The following is a 22,911-nucleotide window of genomic DNA, read 5'->3' on the forward strand; positions in this document are numbered from 1 at the left end:
GAAAAGTGCTCGTCAGGATGAATGTCCAGAACCAATAAGGACTCAACACAAAGCCAGCAATCAAGAACTGAGCAGGGCCTGGTGGCCTGGCCTAGCGGCTAAAGTCCTCACCTTGAACGCCCCAGGATCCCATATGGGTGCCGGTTCTAATCCCGGCAGCTCCACTTCCCATCCAGCTCCCTGCCTGTGGCCTGGGAAAGCGGTCAAGGACGACCCAATGCATTGGGACCCTGCACCCGCGTGGGAGACCCGGAAGAGGTTCCTGGTTCCCGGCTTTGGATCGGCGCGCATCGGCCCATTGCAGCTCACTTGGGGAGTGAATCATTGGACGGAAGATCTTCCTCTCTGTCTCTCCTCCTCTGTGTATATCTGACTTTGTAATAAAAATAAATCTAAAAAAAAAAAAAAGACCTGAGCAAAGGACATGAGCATGCATTTGAAAGAAAGAAATGGAGGGGCCAGCACTACTCCCTCATATAGTGCTGGCAATCTATAAGGACCCTTGTTCAAGTCCCAGCTGTTCCACTTTTGATCCAACTCTGCCAGCATACTAGAAAGCAGCAGAGAATGGCCCAAGTACTTGGGATCTGTAATCACATGGGAGACCTGGAAGAAACTGACCACACCCACGCACACCCAGGGAGACTGGCCACACCCACGCACACCCAGGAGACTGGCCACACCCACGCACACCCAGGACAAGACTGGCTACACCCATGCACGCCCAGGGAGACTGACCACACCCATGACACACAAAGGGCAACAAGTAAGCACACTAACCTAGACTGGCTAACCTCAACTTTTGTCAAATATGGATGCTTTTGTTGGTTTTGGTTCTTAGTGGGAGCCACTCTTTCCTCACTTCTTCATCTTAGCTGTAAACCAGAAATTCTAATATTCAGTTGTAGCTTTCTTCCTGTTCTGTGTTATTTTTAGTGAGTTGCCAGGTTCCTCTGGGATCCGTAGCATCATTGAAGGGGTTTTTGCGGAGAGGAACAGGTGCGAGACGTCAGTGTTGGGAGGGTAGCGAGGCGGTCAAGAATCTCTGTGGGGCAGGCATTCCACAATGGCCAAGACTGCAGAAGAAGCCTGTATCCCACATCACATCGTGCTGGTGCACACCCTGGGAGACAGCAGGTAACTGCTCAAGCACTTGGTCCCTGCCAACCAGCTGGAGAGTCAGATGGAGGTCCTGGCTCCTGACTGGCTTTGGGGCAAGCCCAGGTGTGGTGAGCATCTGGGAAGCTCAGCACCCGATGGACAGTTCTTTCGATCTGTCTGTCTCTTTCTGTCTTTCGAATAAAAATTTTTTTTAAAGATTTATTCATTTTATTACAGCCAGATATACACAGAGGAGGAGAGACAGAGAGGAAGATCTTCCGTCCAATGATTCACTCCCCAAGTGAGCCGCAACGGGCCGATGCGCGCCGATCCAAAGCCGGGAACCTGGAACCTCTTCCAGGTCTCCCACGTGGGTGCAGTGTCCCAATGCATTGGGCCGTCCTCAACTGCTTTCCCAGGCCACAAGCAGGGAGCTGGATGGGAAGTGGAGCTGCCGGGATTAGAACCGGCGCCCATATGGGATCCCAGGGCGTTCAAGGTGAGGACTTTAGCCGCTAGACCACGCCGCCGGGCCCTGTCTTTCGAATAAAATTAAGAATCATCTTCCAAATGAAACAAAAAACATTGTTGGCAGCAAGTGTGCGAAGAGGTGAGAACAGCCACCCCTGGGAACCTGCAAGCTGGGGAGAACCCGACTGCAAGGGACTTTTAGCCCCTGCAGTTAGGTGGCAACAAGTCCTGCTAACTTGACGTTAGCAATAGGACAGGGCAATCCTGGTTTGCTAGGAATTGGCTCTCCAGATTGCAGACACACCCATGTCACCACAACTGTTATCAAGCCTGACACACTAGCTGCCACCCACAAACGGGAGCTGATGCTCTGTGCTCAGGGCAAGCCAACACTGGCCTCACCGTGCTATCCAGGCACCTGCTTTCCCCACATGCCTCCATCGAGCTGTCTGGATTGCACAAGAGGCTCGGCACAGGTGGAAGCCTGGCCATCCATGGCACCTGCTTGCTGTCCTCATGAGGACTCCAAGCTGTTGTTTCTGTCCTGCCACCGGACACAAGGGGCTCGAGCCCCCCAAGCAATTCTTTCCAGTCCAGCAGGAACAGACACTCGGACTTCCTCACTCGACATTCCTGGAGCGAACGCAATTCTCAAGACCAAAAATAGCCACCTCAGCCGTTGCTGTAGCCTTAAAGGCCACTTTTTAACCTTGCATATAAGAAAGAAGAATCCCAGAAATACTCATGTTTCTGTTTTGAAAGACGATTTGCTGGGACATGAAGGTAATATGATTTATTGAAGTAAATCTGCATTGCAGTGAGCCCATGGCACACGAGCAGGGCGCTTGGCAACAGGCTGACAGCCTGCTACTTTGAGCATCCCCTCCAGCTTCAGGACCTCCCTGTGTCTCTACCCTCGCCCTGCTCACAGAGGAGACCTGTCCTCTCCAAAGAGGTGCCCGGGGACCCCATAGAGCTTGAAGCTTCATTGCTAATCCTAAGGTGGGTCAGCAGCTCAGGACTGCAAGGTGCCGTTGGCGCCTTAATGACGGAACACAAGCAGGGTGGGGTCACGTCCCAGTCTGGGAGATCTATGCTCCCTCTTGGAGCACAAGCCACTGGGCTGCACTGCACATACATGTGCACACCTGCTGAAGGCACAGCTTCCTCATCGCCGCTCCAGTAATCAGAGATCAGCCTGAGTGCCCCCGTTCATCCACTGCATCAGCCAGGGGCCAGCTCTGTTCTAAGGACCTGTATATGATAGAGTAAGAATACAGGCTTGCCTGCTCTGCCACCCAGCAGCCAGACACTCGGGCTCTCTGCACTCACACATTAGTAAGATGGATCGGGACAAGGCGAGGGTGCACGCCTATGAAACTGTAGCATAAAATAATAACAAACAGAAGTACAACTGAAAAAAAGACCTCTGGCTGTAACTCTTGCAAACACATAGTTAGATATATATTTTTTAAATGTTCACGTAGTGTATCTTCCTCTAAGAATGAAGCCTGAAGAGGCAGCCCAGACACAACCCTGCACTGTGGTTTTATCGTGGCTACAACAGCCAGCCAAATCCTGGTGGGTTCCCCACCTCAGGCACATTGTCAGAAAGCCCTGCAGCTCCCAGGTCACCATAGCCCCAGCCTGCTAGGATCGCATTGTGTCGCCGGGAACTGCTGCCTGGGCTCCTCCAGCTCTGGAAGCTGTGACACCATTGGCTTGTGGCCCTCCCCACTCTGTCTTCAAAGCCAGCTGGGCTTGTCCATCTCGCACAGCCTCTCTGGCCGCATTCCTCTCTGGCCACGATACTCCTGCTCTTGTGGACTCTTGCATCAAGTCCTTCTAGGGTTACTGCGGGACAATGCCCTTATTTAAAGGCCGGCTTACTGGCAGCCTTCCTCGCCCTCACTGTGTAACCTGACACACTCACAGTTGCCAGGGGTAATTGACCCCAAGGCAGGTGCAGCATTATTCTATCTTGCTCACTTTCTGTGTCAGCGACAGGGCTGTTAGGTTGGGGGACCATTTGAGTTTTACCTGAGGCTGACAGGGAGACACTGAAGGTCTTCATGTCCTGGAGTGACATGCATAAAGCTGTATTTTAATAGGGAATCTGTGAACTGGAGTGCAGCAACAGAGGGTTGGCACTGGGACAAAGCGGGCAAGTTGCTGCATTCAACATCAGCATCCCATATGGGTTCTAGTTCATGTTCCAACTGCTTTACTTCTGATCCAGCTCCCTGCTAATGCTCCCGGGAAAGCAACAGAGGATGGCCCAAGTCCTTGGAACCCTGCACCCATGAGGGAAACCCAGAATTCCTGGCTCCTGGCTCCAGATCAGCTCAGCTGCAGCTTTTGTGGCCATTTGAGGAGTGAACCAGCAGATGAAAGATCTCTGTCTCTCCTTCTCTAATTCTGCCTTTCAAATTAAAAAATTTAAATATGAAATATCTACCAAAATTTTATTTTAAAAATTAAAATTAAAAAATCATTTTTAAGACAAGAAAAATATTAAAATATGTTTACTCTCTTGCAGAAAAACAATGTGAAATTCATGGATAGTTTGTTTCATAGTATGTAATTGTCAGAACTTTTTGGAGATCCCCAATACCGGCATCAGAATTCAGTAAGAATGGATGGAGTGGCAGACACAGAAATAGAGAAGCCAGCAGACTGAAGGTCATTTCTCAAACTAATCCTTCGAAGCTAGATGCATGGGCGGTGGAGAGGGAGAGGATTCTGGATGAATCTGGGTTTTCTGATGTGGCTGTCCAAGATGAGGGCTGCGACTTCCTGTTCAGCAGGGAATGCCAATGACGAGAAGTATAATACCACTGCTGATCAGACACGACACTGAGCAGAAACCTAAAAGGACTGCAGGGATCAGCCCCCAGACATCTGGGGAGATGCATTCCTGCCGGAGCAGGAGAGCTGGCACTCAGCACGATGCTGGGCGCGAGCCTGCTGCCTTGGGGGAAAGCAAGCAATCCACTGTGACCACAGGCTGGGCTCCCAACAGAAGGAACAGACAGGAGGCAACAGGGAACTCCACCTGGTCACAGGCCAGACGGCTGCATCCACAGCGGACTGCTTGGCTAGTCTGGATCCCCAGGCACAGGGACATACCAGGCAGCCAGGTGGGAGCTGATAGGAGACAAATGCTGCAGAGATGAACCCGTAGGACTGAACCCAAAGTCCACCAACTCAGCTATGCCTCCCCAAGCCCCGGGCAGCATGAGGAGTCCAGCAGCACCAGGCATCAGTCCACTCTGTCAGAAATCACCTCCTACTGATCCCTACAACTGCCCTCTTAGCACCTCAGCCCTGAGGAGAGTACTCCCACAAAACAAACTCCTTCCATGTCCCAGGGAATGAGTCGTCCACCCATCAGCCCACCATCGTTTATCCAGCCACCCACCCACTTGTCCATCTGTTCGTTCATCCACTGGTCCACCATCCACCACTCATTCGACCACTTTCAGTCCACCCACCCACCCATCCATCCATCCATCCAATAAGAGCTATGGATCACCTGCCAAATGTGAAGCTCAGAGCTGACTTTTATTGCTCAGGAGCAACACAGTGAGTACCCCCACCCAAAGGCAGCATTGGGCCTAAGTGCAAACCTTCCTTACTTGAAGTTTTGCTTCAGAGACGGCTACACATAGGACTTAGTAACCATTAGGCCATTAGGTCACAGAAGCGTTTGCTTGTATCATTAGTAGCCATCAGGTGTCCCCTACTATGCTGCCCCCTGGCTTTCCACTGAAGTCACCCCCTCCCCCAGGCCAACCGCCTGCTGTGCACAGCCTGGTCCTTGTCAGTATTCTCCCCTGTCACTGCGCACAGTGAAGTGTAAGATATTAGCCTGCCATTGTATATAAATGTGTCTCAGGAAAACTCATTTCCAAGGCTCATTTCTGAAAATGAATCCCAAAGAGAGGCAAAAGCTTATTTTTTGTCTCCACAAACAATGCAAACCAGCTCCAAGGCTTGAGATGAGAGCCCTGTGAGGCGCATTTTATGACCATAGGAACCCCAAAGCCACCAGCACACAGGGGTGTTATCTAACAGCCCCCAAAGAGCCGAAATGGAAACTGAAGGAGCCCCTCGAGGCCTCCTGAGGCCATGGACAGCCCAGCTCTACCCCACCTCCATTCTCCTATTTGTTTTAGTATGGTTAATAACACGTGGCCAGACAATCATTTCTGCTATTTTCTCTCTGGTGCCATTAAGCTTTAATTTCCTTGTTTTAATAAGACAGTGACTTGTCTGACCCTGGAGCTTTTCCCTCCCAGTTATCTACTAAAGGAACACTTCATTACCAAGTATGCTCCCCACATTTGTTACTGCCCCGTGACTTTCTGACCACTTCACTCCTAGGTACAAAGCAGCCGACCACAGGGACACCCTGTGCGTCAGCCCATCTCAGAGGGGAGCTCCAACTGCCTGTGCCCCTCACCCTGACTGCCACCTGTCCCCACCAACCAGAAACATGAGTCTATCCTAAGGGAAGCAGGCTAGCTTTGGGGTGCTTTGGAAACTTCACCGCTGCCACAGGACCCTGTGCTGTGCGGGAGCAAAGCCAAGGCAAGGCCAACACAGCCTGCCCTGTGGCGCCCACGTCTGGAGCAAACCCGGTGACTTCCTGGAGCAAGGACCCAGGGAGATATCCATCCCGGCGGTTCTCACCGGGCCCTGCCCCAGATGTTGCAAAGACTCAGTTTACCAGCTCTGAACTAGACTTCCCAGGTTCAAGCTCTGGCTCATGTCCCCCTTCTGTAATAAACAGAAATAAAATGGGACTGGTCTGTTCCTTGTGATGATTAAATGAGCTCATCCAGGTCAAAGACTCACATAGCGATCAGCAGAAGCATCCAACTAACATGAGTCGTCACCGTGTTTATTATTGCTCTCTGGTGATGGGTTGAATTTTAGCACAGCTATCTTGAACTACTGTTAATTCTCATGTTGTCTTAAGATTTAAACATTTGTGGATCGCCTCTTGGCCTTTTGGCTAAGATCAAGTGTAAACATCTATGGAGGACAGGGCTGGAAACAACTGACCCAGCAACTGCAATCACCAGCTGATTGGGGTGATGGATTGAGCTGGGCTCTGAACTTACAAGCAAACACAAGAACCGGGTCTGGGATCACCTCAAAGTTTCTTTGGGGATCTCCCCAATCAAACTGCTGGACTCAGAGCCCCAACCATGAAGAGAAGTGCAGGTTTCACCATCTGCCATGGAGTGCACATGTCAGAGCCGAGCCTCCTCAAGGCTCAGACAGAGCAGTGGGCAGCACAATCAGGTGCCCATGAGGATATAGCAATCTATTGAAACCTGCAGAGTACACCTGGCACCACAGCAGAGGACAGAACAAATCAGTCAACTACCCCAGCCATATGTTGGCAGTGAAAAACTGGGCAAACGGAGACTCTAAGGTGGACTGTGTCAATCAGTGGATTCTTCAGTGACCTCATCGTGCTTGGAGTGGTGAGACTGGCAGCAATTCATGACTGTTGAACTATCAAAACCACTTGAGCAAGACCCTCGGAGCATGCCCTACATCGGGGACCTGGGATGGGTGGGAGGCTGGGTGGGGCTTCTCCCTTTATCTCCCCCATTACCCCAGATACAGAAAAAAAGAGAATGTGGAAATAATGGTGTTACCCACTTTCCTGTAGCCCTTGACTCTTTGTGCCCTAATTAACTATGTGAAGATTGTCAAAAATAAAGAAATAAAAAAAAAGACTTAAACATCTGGGAGGTAGAGTGCTAGAGAGGCATCTCCATTCCCTGGTTCACTTGCCAAATGCCCTTGATCACCAGGGCTGAGCTGGGCTGAAGCCAGAAGCTAGGAACAAGTGTGAATGCAGCTGTGGGATGCTGAGGGGCTGTGGGGCGGGCCCACAGGCTCCCAGAGCACTGTTCCTGCAGAGACTGAGACCAGCCTAGGAGCAGCCGGTTCTACTCCCAACAGCACAGTTTGGGAGTGACAGCAGCCTGAGGGATGCTGCCTGGGGACAGATGCCGAGCCCAACGCAGGGAGACAGGACACGGCTGGGCTTCCAAGGCCAAGCACCCACCGCACCTGCCACCTGTCAATTGTGAAGACTGCAGCATGGCTACTTCCCTCTGCTGGCTTCTGGAGAGGCCTTGTTCCTTCCCTCAGAACCCAAGCTTGCAGACAGTGTAAATGTCATAGCCAACAGAGTCTGTTCCAGGCATGTGAGACAATAGGATCGAGGTTAATGAGCTCCTGCCTGGGATACCGACCCAAACGTGAACAGCTTGCAATTGGCCATCCCTCAGTGCTAGCTCTAACCAGCCCGGGGCCATGAACGGGACCCTTCACTCCCTGAATGCACTGCACAGCCACACAGAGCTTCCAGGCTTGTCCTCTGCCTCTCAGCAGCACAGGGGAAATTCCGGGGAGACTAGGGGATCGAGCACAGCCCCCAGGATTTCTAGCTCAGCAGGTCCCATGGGAAGGGACAGGCCCTGGCTTCAAAGAGCCCCTCCACTTGATCAGCACGCCCGCCTTGTGTTATTTTGCGATCGCATATCCAGATGATGAAAGATTTGGTCCCAGTACTAAGTTTACATAAAATAAACATATTTTGAATAACACCCCCCATCTGGCTCCACTTCTTATAATTCCCTCTGGCACCACTGCCTTGGAGAAAACTTCTCGTATGGGGAATTCTCCACAAAGCCCAACACTGTCTATCCATGAACAGCAGCACAGGCAGTCCATCAGACCACCAAGGCGGCACTGCCAGGAGGCAGCCAGCAGCCAGGGCAACACAGGCTCACCCCATCCCTGGGGGCGGTCAGGGTGAGGCCCCACCGTGGAGCCGGGAAGCCAGGGCACAGGCAGAAGCCACACAGAGAGACAGCAGAGTCTGAGAGCAGGAGCTGCTGTAAAGGGGGGTGGGAACTGAAAATACGACGGCAGGCAGGGCCCTTGTCAAGGGACTAGTGCCCTGAAAGTTCTGTTCCCTTATCTACCCCATAGAGCTCAGGTCAACCCTGCCCATCCAGACCGATGCCGGGTGGGGCACCTTAAGACCAAGGAATTCAAAGAAAAGTGGCCGAGTGACTGTGCCCAGGCCACCCTGAGATGGTGTATGGCTCAGCCACCCCGAGTCCTCATGGGCTTTCAACGTAGCAGGCGAGTCCCTGTGGATGCTGCCGTGGAATTACCAGGCTGAACGTTGGCTCGAACCGTCACATCACAGGCAACAGACAGAACCCAGAGCCCACGGAGAGCCAGAAGCCAGGACCGCTGCCTTCACATGCACCAACACTAGGGGGAGACTCTTGATCTGAGAATTCTTACCTTGGTCACCTTCCCAGGGTGGCCAAGCCGGCAAGCGAGCAAGAGAACAGGCTGCAGCAAGTGCACAGATGGGAGGGAGGAAGGAAACCCGACTGACTGACCAGCACAAAATGCCTAGAGTCACTGAGAAAGTCTTAGAGAAAATGAAGATGTAAAAGCTACAGCCCTTGGAGCCAGTGCTGTGGTTAAGCCTTTGCCTGTGGCACCGGCAGCCCACAGGTGTGCCAGTTTATGGCCAGCTGCTCCGCTTCCCGTCCTGCTGCCTGCAGATGCACCTGGGAAAGCAGAAGCAGATGACCAAGTCCTCAGGCCCCTGCACCCACGGGGGTGATCCAAACGAAGCTCCAAGCTCCTGGCTTTAGACCAGCTCAGCTCCAGCCACTGAGGCCAGCTGGGGAGTGAACCAGCAGATCCAAGACCCCTCTGTCTGTCTCTCTTTCTCTCTAAATGTGCCTTTCAAATAAAAACAAAACAAAAAAGAAGTTACAACTCCCAATTCATTAACATTATCAGTTATACATCTGTGTTTTTATAACAAAAACAAAGATACATCAAAAACTTCACAAAACAGTGGGATTAAAGGTTCATTTTCCTGCCAAAAAAAAAAAAAGTCTATGTAGTTTTCATGAACATTTTTTGAGCCTGTAAGGGCTTCCAGAGCTTGTCAATAGACGAGAGCCTGGGAAGTGGACGCTGAGGCCAGCAGGTGCCAGCTGCATCCCCCTGTGGAGGTCCCATGCCGACTCACAAGCATCTCATTCCAGCAGGCTGCGAGTGCTACCACCTTGAGGCAGATGACCTAATACAATGTTCCCATTACACACGCTTCGGAATAAATTTGGAAAATGTGAAAACTGTAAGGGAATGAGAAAACCACAACTATGCCACTGTCGAGAGCTTGCCATTTTCAAGCTTTATTTTGCCATTTTGCCTAAAATAGTTGAGCTAATACTACATATCCTTAAGGCAAGGAAAATGTACATTTCTTCTTCCTAGTGGTGGGAGGGAAGTCACTGTCCTTCATTCCCCTTCCCCAAGCCACCTGCTGTGCCACCTGACCCTCACCACCTGCTCACACTCATCATGGCGCACTTGGCATGCCCACTGGCCATGGCCATCACTGGGCCCAAAGGGCCTTGCAGGAGTAAAGCTGGCTCCAGCACTACCCAGCTTACCAGTGCAGCCACCTGCTACACTGAGGGCAACAGCTACACTGTCTATAGAAGGACACCATGACCAGTGGCCGCCCCTGCATCACAGGGCTTGGGCCCCCGACTGCCTGCTGGCCACTGGGCCTGGGAGTTGAACTCCACATCCTGAACTAGCTCTTCATAAAGCCCATGAGACGTGGCTGCCAGGAAGGAATTGGACTGATAAATAATCCTTGGGAGAAATGGCTAAGAGGCCCAAAGTGGACAGAGAAGGGGACAACGCTGGACTGGGCTGGGACAGTGACGCCCGTGAGGGAGGAGCGAGGGCAGCATGGAAGACAGCAGCAGTGAGCATCTCAGCCAGAGCCCCGGGGTCAGAGCCAAGACCGGCAGCCTGGGGCGCCATGGGCACAGGGCAGGTGCGAGGTGTAGCTGCTGGAGGCTGCTGAGCGCAGTGCCTCCGTCCAGGCCCAGGTGGTGCCAGCTCCCATAGGCCACTGCAAAGTGGAGCCCAAACCACTGAACTCACCCACCACTAAGAAAATCCCCAAGGTTCTCCACGGGGTTGAGGGGGGAGGCAGGGAGGATGGGTCTACAGAGACCCAAGTCCTGGACCTGGAGCCTCACAGCCCTCAGCCGTGGGAGAGAGGGAAACCAGCCTGCCCTCCAGTGGACAATGTCAGGCAGGCCACTCAGCGTGAACACCCGACTTCAGTTACCATGGTGTCAGCACGAGGTGTCCTGGGGCGCGCTGCATAGCACCCGCATCACTGCTCTGCTCACAGCCAGCCTCGGAGGATGACACTTCAGCTGCAGGTGCCCAGGCCTGTTGGAGCTGTGTGTACATTTTAGATGGCCGTCCCCCTGCTGCATAGACACCGCAAGCATCATGCCATCTGTGCATTTTGCTCATTTTCTTGGTATCTTTATTTGGCTGTAACACTGTCAATCTCAAAAGTCAAACACATTTGTCTTTCATAGTTTCTTGGATACCCTATCTTTGTTTTGGGGGACTTGCCTGTCACTATATTTCCAAAGAGCCAATAAAATTTTCTATTTTCTTATTTCTTTTTTTTTTAAAGATTCATTTTATTATAAAGTCAGATATACACAGAGGAGGAGAGACAGGAAGATCTTCCGTCCGATGATTCACTCCCCAAGTGAGCCGCAACGGGCCGGTGCGCCAATCCGATGCTGGTAACCAGGAACCTCTTCCAGGTCTCCCACACGGGTGCAGGGTCCCAAAGCTTTGGGCCGTCCTCGACTGCTTTCCCAGGCCACAAGCAGGGAGCTGGATGGGAAGTGGAGCTGCCGGGATTAGAACCGGTGCCCATATGGGATCCCGGGGCGTTCAAGGCGAGGACTTTAGCCGCTAGGCCAGGCCGCCGGGCCCTATTTTCTTATTTCTTACAGTTAGTAATTAAACCTGGCTCAAATTTACTTTTGTAATACTGTTTTTTAGCAGAGTGACACCATGCTTCTAAAGTAGATGTTTCTAAAGTGTCTAAAGTCCCCACCTTGAATGTGCTGCGATCCCATATGGGCGCCGGTTCTAATCCCAGTGGCCCTGCTTCCCATCCAGCTCCCTGCCTGTGGCCTGGGAATACAGTCGAGGACGGCCCAAAGCTTTGGGACCCTGCACCCGTGTGGGAGACCAGGAGGAAGCTCCTGGCTCCTGGCTTTGGATTGGCTCATCTCCAGCCATTGTAACCACTTGGGGAGTGAATCATCGGACGGAAGATCCTCTCTGTCTCTCCTCTGAATATCTGCTTTTCCAATAAAAATAAATAAATCTTTAAAAAGAAAAGTCTCTGCACAAAGCAAACTCAGCTTTGAATTATACTTTCCTTCAACGTTGTGAGGTCCTCCCATGGCCTGGAAGCCACATGGCCTTGGCCCTCTGTGCAGGTCCACACTGCACTCGGCCAGCTGGGCAAGCCAGGCCCATCCAGAGCTAGGCTTCTAACCCAGCAGCTTCTATGGGCTGTTGGGGACTGAGGCACAGCACAACAGGCAGGCTCAAGCTTTCTATCCCGCTGGTCCGGAGAAGGGAGAAACCAGACTCGTGCTGCCCAAACTCCCCTCACTGCAGCTGGTGGCCAGGGGTACTAGGGACAGACTCAATCAAGAAATCCAACCTCCACGGAGGCAGTGCATGTAGCAGAGTTCACAGCCAAGACTTACCCGGTTCCGAATTGATGCCACCCAGTGGCAAGTGCTCACACACACCCTGCTCTCTGAGCAGCAGGCTCAACACTGGCCTCCTGGGCTCGTGAAGCACAGTGTGACACCCCATCCCCCCAGGAAGCTCGTCAGAGCCCTGGGCATGCTGACATCACACTGGTAATGAAATGCGCAGCTGCCATTTGCTCCATTTTACAACTCTGAAGTAGGGGCCAATGAAGTGGCACAACAGCTTAAGCTGTTACCTGCAGTGTGGGCATCCCATTTGGGCACCAGTTCAAGTCCCAGCTGTTTCACTTCCCATTCAGCTCCCTGTTAATGTGCCTGGGAAATCAGTAGAGGACGGCTGACGTCCCTGAGTCCTGGCATCCACATGAGAATCTTAGATGGAACTCCAGGCTCCTGGTTTTTGTCCTGGCCCAGCACCAGGCGTTGTAGCCACTTCAGCAACGAACCAGCAGATAGATCTACCTTTGCTCCTCTTGTTCTATTTCTCTGCCTGCCATATATTTTAAAAAACACCCTGAGTAGCAGCCATGCCAATGCCGAGTAGACGATGGGGAGAGACGCCAGAGGGGAACACAGTCTCCTACGGAGAATCAATCCCAGAACACTGGAGCAGAGCACGTAACTGGCGGCCAAGTTGGTGCAAAGCGTGAGCAGCTACTGGTGACAGTACACATGCCACCTCTGTGAGCCATGCTCCGTGCACAGGGATGCTTGGATGAGGCACTGGGAGCTGTTTATCCCTGAGGTTGTCCGTACCTCCCACTGTGAACCAAATACAAGTCCAGAATTTAAACCCCAAGTTTGAGAACTCAGCCCTGCTATTGCATCAGTGCCCGGCAGAGGCAGGAAATGAAAACCCTGCCAGTGAAGTAGAGGTCACATGCTGGCCCCTTTGTCACAGTGACAGAACCAGGGCAGCCTCACCCTCTCTGGGAGGCGTGTCAAAGCTCTCTGGGGGCTTCTGCAGCCCAAGTCCAGCAGAGGGAAGGTGGATGCCAAGGGTGATGTGTGAGAGTCTGTGAGAGTGTGCCTGTGTGTGTATGAGTGTGAGTTTGTGTACATGTAACAGGGGAACAGGGTGAGGACAACCCTGAATCCAAAGAACAAGCACCCAGCCTGTTGTTCCCCATCTTCTGTCTCCACAAGGAGCTGCCTGTGCAGGGAGCCCAGCGTCCACCACACACACTTGGTCCAGAACTGGGAGAAACTGGAGGAGCCTGGCTGCAGCCCCATTGCTGCCGGGGTAGGCAGGAGATGAGCCACACCCTGCCCCAGTGGCTGCACTCAGACTAGCATGCCTACAATAGGACAGTGCCCTGGCTTTGCAGGTGGTGTGCCAACTGCACATTGGGACACGCAGGAGGAAACTGGAGCGGGGTGTTCCAGCAGGGCAGACTCCTCCACTGGTTCTCTCCCTGAGGCCCTGTCAAGGCCAACAGTGCCGGCCAATGACCATCTGATGCGCTGTCTCCACAACTTCCTCCACATCTCATAGGACTAAGCTGTGCTCGCCTTCCCCCATACTCTCATGCAAGGTCTGACCATGGCACACAGACTGGCAGGTGCCCACACCCCTGCTGAGAACACTCCACAACAGCAGCACAGCTGGTTCCCCAACACTTCCTGCACTTGAGAAAGTTACTTTTGAGTGTCAATATTCATATTTTGTTGTGGTTTTAAAAGAAACGACTTGAAAAGTCCAGGTCTACTGCCATGAACATGTCAACCTGACGTACCATCTTCACAATCGACCTTCCTTTCTAGCCTGAATAGTATAAAACCAGTACATTTCTTGTATACTGAGTGTGGTCATCAGTAATGCTTTCAAAATTTGTAATTCTGGGCTCAGGGGGATAGCCTTCTGGCTAGAGTCCTCCCCTTGAATGCCCCGGGGATCCCATATGGGCACTGGTTCGTGTCCTGGCTGCTCCACTTCCCATCTGCTCCACTTCCTGTCCAGCTCCCTGCTTGTGGCCTGGGAAAGCAGTCGAGGACGGCCCGAAGGCTTGGGACCCTGCACCCGTGTGAGAGACCCCGAAGAAGCTCCTGGCTTTGGATTGGCTCAGCTCTGGCTGTTGCAACAACTGCATCGTGAAGAAAGGCCCTTGTGTATGTGGTTTACATGAGTGTGTTCCCTCCTAATTGTCTCTCAGCACATCATCAGCGTGGGTGACCATCAGCTAATGCTGGCTGTCATGTTTATCGGCGATGTGAAGGAACTCACCCAGGGCAGAGTCACTGCACATTCCGACCTGGAGGCCAAGCACCTGGCACCCTCCTTAGTTCCCTGTTTAGACTGAGTGCTCTTGGAGTCCACTGACTGGATGAGAACTGCAGAGGCTGGGCGAGTCCTGCCTCCAGGCAACAAGGACGTCTCCCCACTCTACCCAGCCACCTTCACATTCGTCACACCCACTTGCTGCTTCCATGTCAAGACCACAAACAACAGAAAGAACAATAAACAAGCCAGAGGCCTCACACTCAGTCTGACCACATAGAAGCAGACAGATGAGGGTGGTGGAAATTGCACGCAGAGAAGGGACAAGCCAGCTCGTCCCCCAGGAGTCAAGGGCAGGGGCTCACAGCCAGAGGCCCTGCACTCAGACACATGAACAGTGGGTTCCCTAGCGCCACCTGTACTCCAACACTCACTCTAAATGGGGAAAAGCCCACAGGATGGATCCACCCACCACTCACTCACAGAGCACCTGAACCTGTAGAACCAGAAGAGCCACATTAACCAATTGTCCTCCACGCAGATGCCAGCCATGTGCACCAGGAAGTGGCATGTCAGGCCCACACTGCCTCTTTGCAGACGATTGAGTTTGTCTTACTACTCACTTACCCAACAAATTTCTACAGTGTACCCACAAGAGCCTGATTCCTGACAGGGTGCCAGGCCTGAAACCAGGCACCCGCATCAGCTAATATCCAGGGGAATACCTAGGAGCTTGCATCAGATGACAAACAATTTCAAAACAGCATCATCTCCAAGCGGGTAATTACAGTGCCGTGTATATCTGAAGCTTGAGTGTTGTGGTAACACTGGCGGGGAGGGGTCCCTTAACTTGGTTTTGAAGCAAAGAACTAGCTCATGGGAGAGCTTGGAGACCCTCAGAGAGGAGGTATTTCCACTGAGCTGTGAATGGGGTCTGACATACACACCAAAAGCCCAGGCTCCTATAAACACTCAGAAGTCAGCAAAGCCTGTGATAGGCAATATTCTGACGACTCTGGTTAGATTCTTTGGGTGTTGGTGACCCTGAAGATTTGTAAGGAAGCTAATTCTCCAACCTTGTGTGGCTCCAGGAGAGCTGAAAACGAGGGCCACCCAATGCTTGCCCCAAATCACAGTGGACTCAACGCACAGAATCCGAAGCTACAGCTCAGAACACAGCGGGGGTGGGCTGACCCACCCACACCCGAGCAGTGACGTTAGCCATCCCGGGAGGGTATGAAGAGCCAAGAAACAAACAACTGGTTACTGGGCGGCTACCCAGCTGGGCTTCACAACGTTTGGACTGGCATGAAGAAGACTGGCCAATGACTGACAAAGAACCCAGAGGGCAGGGAGGGCTACATTCCCAGTTCCCTTTCTCACCTCCTGCAAGTCAGCCATTTAGGCTCCTACGCAGCTCACCCCCATCTCATCTTGTATGCCCTTCTCGTTAAGAAACACCACTTGGCCCTAATCAAATGCTGATGTGCCCTCATTTGACACAACTGTATTTCTACCTTTGTTCCCCTGACGACTGCTGGTTTTGGAATTCCAGGTCTAAGAGCTATCTGAGCAGCATGCGTTTCTCAGCCAGCCGCCTCTGCGCTTTGCCTTTGGTTCCCCCACTCCCACCAGCATCTAGACCATTAACTGCCATGTATTGGCTCCTGACCAGCGGCAGCCTTGTTCGCCGTGCACTTGGCAACCCCATTTGAATGCTGTTGCCACCTCATCATTTCACACACTGGGCAGCAACTTGCCACTCAAGGGGACTTGGATAAAACCTCACACCAAGACCCAGTTTGCACAGAACAAGCTTCACAGCACAATCAACTCGCAATGTTTACTCAGGTACGCAGCAAGCCACACCAAGACCCAGAATGGAGAGGACGGCTGAATTAGGCAACACTTACGCCGAGATCCAGGACATGCTTGTGCCAGTTACAGACGCTGTTATTTGCACGGCACACATCAAGAGTTAAATCATACCATAGAGAACGTCTCAATTCCAGCAACCCCTCTTAGCCCAATCAGCTATTTCATCATGAAATTCGATACCTCATCACCAGAGGTCATTAGGCAGGGAATGATTCCAGAACATTCTTCCCTAGTGGCAGAGTACTGCCCCCCCATCTCCCTTTGGTAGGCAAGCACTTGGATCTTCTGACTTAAAAAAAATTTTTTTTAGCTTTATTTCATTTTATCTGAAAAATAGCAAGAGAGCTCCTGTGAAAAGTTCACTGCAGAGATGCCTGCAGGAGACAGGATGGGGTTAGGAGCCAGGCCCAAGAGCCAGGATGGGGCCAGGAGCCCCACCCAGGAGCCAGGCCCAGAAAGGCCCCTGGAGCGTGAACAAGCCCACAAAGATGTCACTGGGTCTCTCTCCCTTTCCCTCATTCTGCCTTTGAAATAAACCTTCAAGTAAGAGAAGTGCGAAGGGACCAGACCACCGCTGCCCTCCTGGGAGTCCCGGCTGTCGCTGGGCTTGCTGAGCCACACAGGCCTTTCCTGAGAACCGGCTGACACAGCAGAGCACTGGGGCCCTGGAACTGTGCAAACCTCACCCCCATCAAACTGGGCCTGGGCGTAGGAGTGCAGGGTCAAGCAGCGCACAAGAGGGCGAGCGGTGGGTTAGTCCAAAGGGTTCCATCTGGGGAGGAGGCTACAGGAACCCGGTCTGCAGCCAGCACACGGGAACCCAGGCTCAGGACCAGAACTCGCGCTGGAGGGAGGCTCCGAGTCCAAAGTGGCCTGCACTACTCTCCCAGGGGCAGCCCACATCTCCCTGTGCCCCTGAATGCGCGGACAGAGGACTTCATGCCTCCATGTGCCCACCCATCCTGGCCCCGGGGCACAGCCCAAGAACTCAAGCCACCGACGCGGGACCAAGAGACCTGGGAATGCGTTGCGAGATTCGTGGTGGAGCCCCAGTCCGGTTTCAAGGCCTTACCTGGTGCACAGGTGGTCGCTCGGGAGACCCAGTCCGGGCTATCCTCTCCCACAGAGTCGCCTCCTGACGTTAGGGTGTGGTCCTTGGAGCTCGGCCTCGCCCGCACCTTGTGCCTCCTCAGGGTCTCCTAGGACCAGGTGCCTCTCAGCAGAGACAGTTTATCATGCACACCTGTGTGGTTGCAAGATGAGCCTGGTCTGTGCCAGTGTGTGCTGGAGTCCTGGAGGCGGCATTGCCCTACATGCCAGGCTGGGGCACAAGTCGCGGGCCCATGGATGCACAGCAGCAGCAGCAGCCCCTTCCCCTGTGCTCCAGAAAACGCGTGGGCGTACCAAGGGCCAATGTGGACACAGCTTCCTGTCCCCTCTCCCATTCCCCCCTGGGAACAGGGGGCTCCGGGCTCCCTCCACTGCCATGGCGACTGGTCCTTGTCCCGTCTTCTCTTGCATGGTACTTCTCCATATCCAGAGGTTAATTTCGCTGGCTGGGGTGGGTGGGGGGTGCCTTCCTCATGCGGGCTCCCTGCTGCAGGCCATAGGTGCCCATGCCAAAAGCTACACTCACGATTCTTAGATGACGCAATCAGCCTGATGAGCAGGCGTCTGAAAGCACCATCAAAGTGCACACAGCTCAAGGCAGCTGGAATTCACAAGCTCAGGTAGGTTTAAAATCTCCCACATGTGATGTAATTTCATTAAACTCCAAGGCCTTAAAGAAGGTGGTGTGAATTTCAGGATCAAGGCAGTTGTGCTAGATTGAAATTACCCATTAACTGGTGGCTGGTGGGTCACGGTCAGAGATCAGGGCCTTCCCTGTGTATTGAGCAGGGTGGATCAGAGCCTCCTGCCCGAAACAGAAAAGCACACGCCTCTTGGCTGACATCACTTGGGAGGTGCAGTGCAGCTGGTGGTGGCAGCCAGCCCTGTTCCTCATCCCAGCAACGGGGATCACAGAGGCAGAGATAAAGGCTGGAGAAGGGGGTCACGGTCAACATGAGATCCACTCAGCTGCATGGAGGCAGAGGGTGGTGGGAAGAACTGCAACGATGGCGACAGCCCAGGGTGGGAAGGAAGAACACACACGCAGGCTGGCTCTCCTGGCACTCATGGTTGTGTTGGCAGGCACTCAGCAGGTGTGTAGATACAAAAAAAAAAAAAAAAAAAAGGAACAAAGGAACAAAAAAAATCTTTGAGGTTATAAATGAGAGGAGGTGCCAACAACCACATGTACAGTAGTAACAGGGGCCACTCCGGATCATTCCAGTAACAGCCCGCCCATACTTTGGGTCGGTATTTCAATTCCTGCCAGGTGTGTTGACTTTAATTTTTAAAGCTGGGGCTAGCACGGGGTGGGCTAATCCCCAACCCTTTGGCACTGCCACCCCATACAGGTGTCTATTAATGTCCCGGATGCTCCACTTCCAATCCAGTTCCCTGCTTATGGTCTGGGATAGCAGCAAATGGCCCAAACGCTGTACTCACATGAGAGACCTGGAAGAAATTCATGGCTCCGGGTTCCTAGCTCCAGCCTGACGTACACTCAGTTGGCTTCCAGCTTCAGACCAGCTCGGCTCTAGGCATTGAAGCCATTTGGGGGTGTGAACCAGCAGATGTCTCTCTCTCTCTCTCTCTCTCTCTCCCTTTCAATTAAAAATAAATAATAAAAACAATTAAGCTGAACCGGAAAGACCCTGCTCAGTCTTAACTCTCCATGGTAATAGCAACCTACATCATGATGAAAGCTGGTAGAAAAAAATTGACAACTGAAAATCACCAAAATAGCAGAAATCTCATTTTCCATTGACTGAGATGGATTTTGCCCGACACTTAAGAATCCCTGATATGGGAGTGTGCCTGACAATCAATGGTGTCTTGCAATGCTATCCCTGAAGAGCATTTTCCTGTTACCCACAAATGATGCATCGAAACGCACCAGTTCTGCACACACAGACATATCTGTCCTGGGCGTCCAGACAGCCACAGTGAGTCCATGACGCTGATGATGCCTCAGAATATCACTTGCCACTCCAGTTTCCTGGAATTGCTTGATTTTCCAGAATTGGGCCAACTGTGGTGACCATCAGTGGTCATATGTGGCTGTGCAGATTCAGAAATTCATGTTGAATAAAACACGCCTTCCCAAGAGCACGGTGGTCATATGTGCATTGTGTTGGCTGCCATGGTGGACCATGGGTTCACAGGATGGCCAGTTCTTCAAGTCGGAGCCTCAGTGTAGCAAGTGAGCTCTCTTGGGGCACCAGTTCAGTGGCATGAATCTGAGCAGAGCTGCACAGGCCTCCTGGCTTCTCTAACGCCCCATGTATCATTTATGAGGACTGGGACTAGTGAGCATGTACCAAGGTGTGCAGTCAGCCAGCTCTCCCAGTTGGTGTCTTAATGATCAGGACCCTGCGGTTAGGTGCTCATGTCTTCCCTTCCCAGCTTCCTGCCAGTGCACACTCTGGCACACAGCAGTGGCTCCACAGTGTGTCCCTGGGTCCCTGTGCCCACTCAGGAGCCTGGGCTGAGTTCCCAGCTCCCACCTGTAGCCCATCCAAGTCCTGTCTGTGCCAGGCATTGATGGGGAATAAACCAGCCTGTCAAGTAAAAAAAATACTAAGGGTGATTGGGAACAAAGAGATGGGAGCCTGATCAGTGGCCAGGGGACAGGGAAGGCTGACCAGTGGGAGGGGGCACCTCAAAGGACAATTAGCAGGCCACTGGACTAGGCGGATTGAGCTTGGTTGGTTGGTTTTACTGGAGAGAGGAAAGTATGGATCTGATTTGAAAATGAGGTGAAGAGTAGCAATCCTTGAGGCAGATGTGTGGCACAGCAGATAGGATGCCCCCTGGGACACCTGCATCCCTTGCCTCTCTCAAGGCCCAGCTCCACTTCCAACGCCAGCTGGGTGCTATCCAGGGTGGACACAGCCCCTGCACAGCCTCTTGGGGTGATCCAAGTCCCAGAAGAGGGAAACCTGCCACCTTCATAAAGGGCCAGAATCTGATCTGGCTGCTGACTCAGGGAAAACCACCTCAAGTCACCAAGTCAAGAAAATTCTTTTGTACTTAAGAAGTGAGAGAGAGAGAGACAGAGAGAGAGAAAGAGGAAGGACGAAAGGAAGGAAGGAAGGAAGGAAGGAAGGAAGGAAGGAAGGAAGGAAGAAGAAAGAAAGAAAGAAAGAAAGAAAGAAAGAAAGAAAGAAAGAAAGAAAGAAAGAAAGAAAGAAAGAAAGAAAGAAAAGAACAGAACAGAAAAATCTGGATGATTTCCAGCATGCACAATTTCAAACAGGGCAGGAGGCCGGGAGGAGAGGGTCTGTGCCCAGGTCGGAGGGTCACTGGGCCGGCAGACTTGCAAATGCCAAGCTCGTGTGGCTTTCAGGCCTGGCCATTTTTGGAGGCCAGTGGGTGGAAGGGAAGGAGGGCTCTGACTCCACAGCTTTCACTGGAGTTGTCTGGATCCTGGGTTCACATGTCTGTGGCAGCATGCCTAGCTGGGCCCCTGGGCGCCAACAAACCCCCTATGTTTTGGTTCTCCCCTTATCTTCTCAGCCAAGATAAGGATGAAATGAGCACACTGCCAGAGAGTGGTGAAGCAAACACACATATTAGGTGGGGGCTGGGCCAGGCCCCTCCTGGCTCGCTGCACCCAAGGCAGCCCAGGTGCCCACAGAGGAGGCACCCTGCACACATGTGCCCATCACAACACACGTATCCTTGGGTCCTACAAGGGGACGCCCTCTGCTCCTTTGGAGAACAGGACACCATCCCTAACTAGCTTCAGAAAGCAAGCCGGGGAGTTCTTTGTGGACACCCCATCCCACATCCCAGTGCCCAAGTTCAAGTCCAGGCCCCTTCCTTCTGTCCAGCTTCCCAATGATGCAGACAAGGAAGGGAGCCAGCAGGGAGAGTTGGATCGAGCCACCATCTTCCAGCTTTCCTCTGCTGACCTGGCCCCCCTGCTGACCCGGCTCCCATGCTGACCCGCAGCCGCCCTGACCCCTGACCCCACTGACCTAGTCTCCCTGCTGACCCAGCATCCTTCCCCCGCTGACCCGGCCCCAGCCACTGTGGACCTCTGGGGCTGAACCCATGAGAGGGAGCCCACTATCTGCCTTTCAACTGAATGTTAGCACAGGAAAGCATTCTACCTCTCTCTGCCCTGTGTTCCAAATCTCAAATGCATCTAGTCGATTCTCTTTCCATGTAGACATTGGAGTGGCCATCCTGGGCTGGATACTGCTGCGGGTGCTGGAGCACAGAGGAGGAGCAGAGCCCAGGTGTGGAGCGGCTGGTGCTGTAGGACTTCTCAAAGTCTAACATTCCTATGTATTTTATGGGATGTTTTAAAATGCAGCTTGTGGATTCGGTGATTCTGGGATGGTATCTAGGGTTCTGAATTTCTTACAAGCTCCCAGGTGGCAGCTATGTTAAGGGTGCTGGAACCACACTTGGAATGCTCAGCAGTTACATGTGGAAGGAACTGTGCGAATCCCATTAATCAAGGGCTCAGGCCCAGCTACGGCCATCGTGGTCAGGGGGATGCTCACCATGGACGTGAGTAAGCCATCTCTAAACTCCAGGCACCGCCAGAAGGAAGAAGCCTCATCTACTCTCACAGTAGAATGTTTTTCTCTCTCCCACACACAGCACACCTGTGACCAAGAAGCTTACTTCAGACTGAAAGACAAGAAGCCAGGCGCGCATGCTCACGCAGCTTCCTGGTCCTGCCATGTCCCTTGTCCTAGCCAGGACTCACAGATCCAGGAGGCAAGAAGAAGAGATGGGAGCAGCACTGCAGTGACCCACCAGCAATGGGCTTGCTCCCCACTCCCGAGCTTTCTGCTCCTTGGCTCATAGACATCTTAGTCCCAGAGCGGGGAACCCTTCCACCAGGACACGAGGCCTACCTGGAAGTCAAGTGCCACTGGACACAGTTGGCTCCTTGTGCCTTTTAGTTCAGAGGGAGTTGTGGGCTGGTCGAGTAAGGACTACAGACCACCCGGGAGGACCTGGACCCTGCTTCTGCACCCTGGAGTGAAGAGAGCTTGCTGGGAGCCCAGGAGCCCACTCAGGTGTCTTGATCTGGAAGAGAAATTTGAATGAAGACCCACAACCTGCGGCGGAGCTCATGAAAGTTACAGGAGCACAGAATGGGTGGGAGAAGGGAGTCCTGAATGCTGGCAGTGACCAGGTGACCACTGCAGATCTGAGAGCAGGATGTGTCCTGAGCATCTCCTCCCTGGTGTTCATGAACACATTCATGTATCGAACTAACCTGTGCCTCCTTTCTGGCTCGCTTCTTCCATAGCACAGAGGTGTTAAGTAACATTGGCATCTGCACGCTGCTAAGTTTGCATCTCAGAATCCTGTCAGAGCTAAGAGAAAGCAGCTCTTGGGCACTTGGCTTGCTATCCCTGGGAGATTCCTAAACAGTGACAGCAGGATAAGTGAGGTTACAAGATGGCCGTCTGCATT

At 52.7% G+C, this 22,911-nt stretch overlaps 1 long non-coding RNA gene across 1 annotated transcript in view; it reads right to left on the reverse strand.

The window, feature by feature from the left end:
• The window catches only part of LOC131478111 (uncharacterized), a 31,702-nt gene extending 14,130 nt beyond the window's left edge, over positions 1-17,572 (reverse strand). The window contains exon 1 of the long non-coding RNA XR_009244303.1: positions 17,432-17,572. This is a non-coding gene — a long non-coding RNA (uncharacterized LOC131478111). The remainder of the gene's footprint in view (positions 1-17,431) is intronic.
• Between the last annotated feature and the right edge of the window lie 5,339 nt (positions 17,573-22,911).

Source organism: Ochotona princeps, chromosome 27, assembly GCF_030435755.1.
Source record: "Ochotona princeps isolate mOchPri1 chromosome 27, mOchPri1.hap1, whole genome shotgun sequence".
NCBI classification, from domain to species: domain Eukaryota; kingdom Metazoa; phylum Chordata; class Mammalia; order Lagomorpha; family Ochotonidae; genus Ochotona; species Ochotona princeps.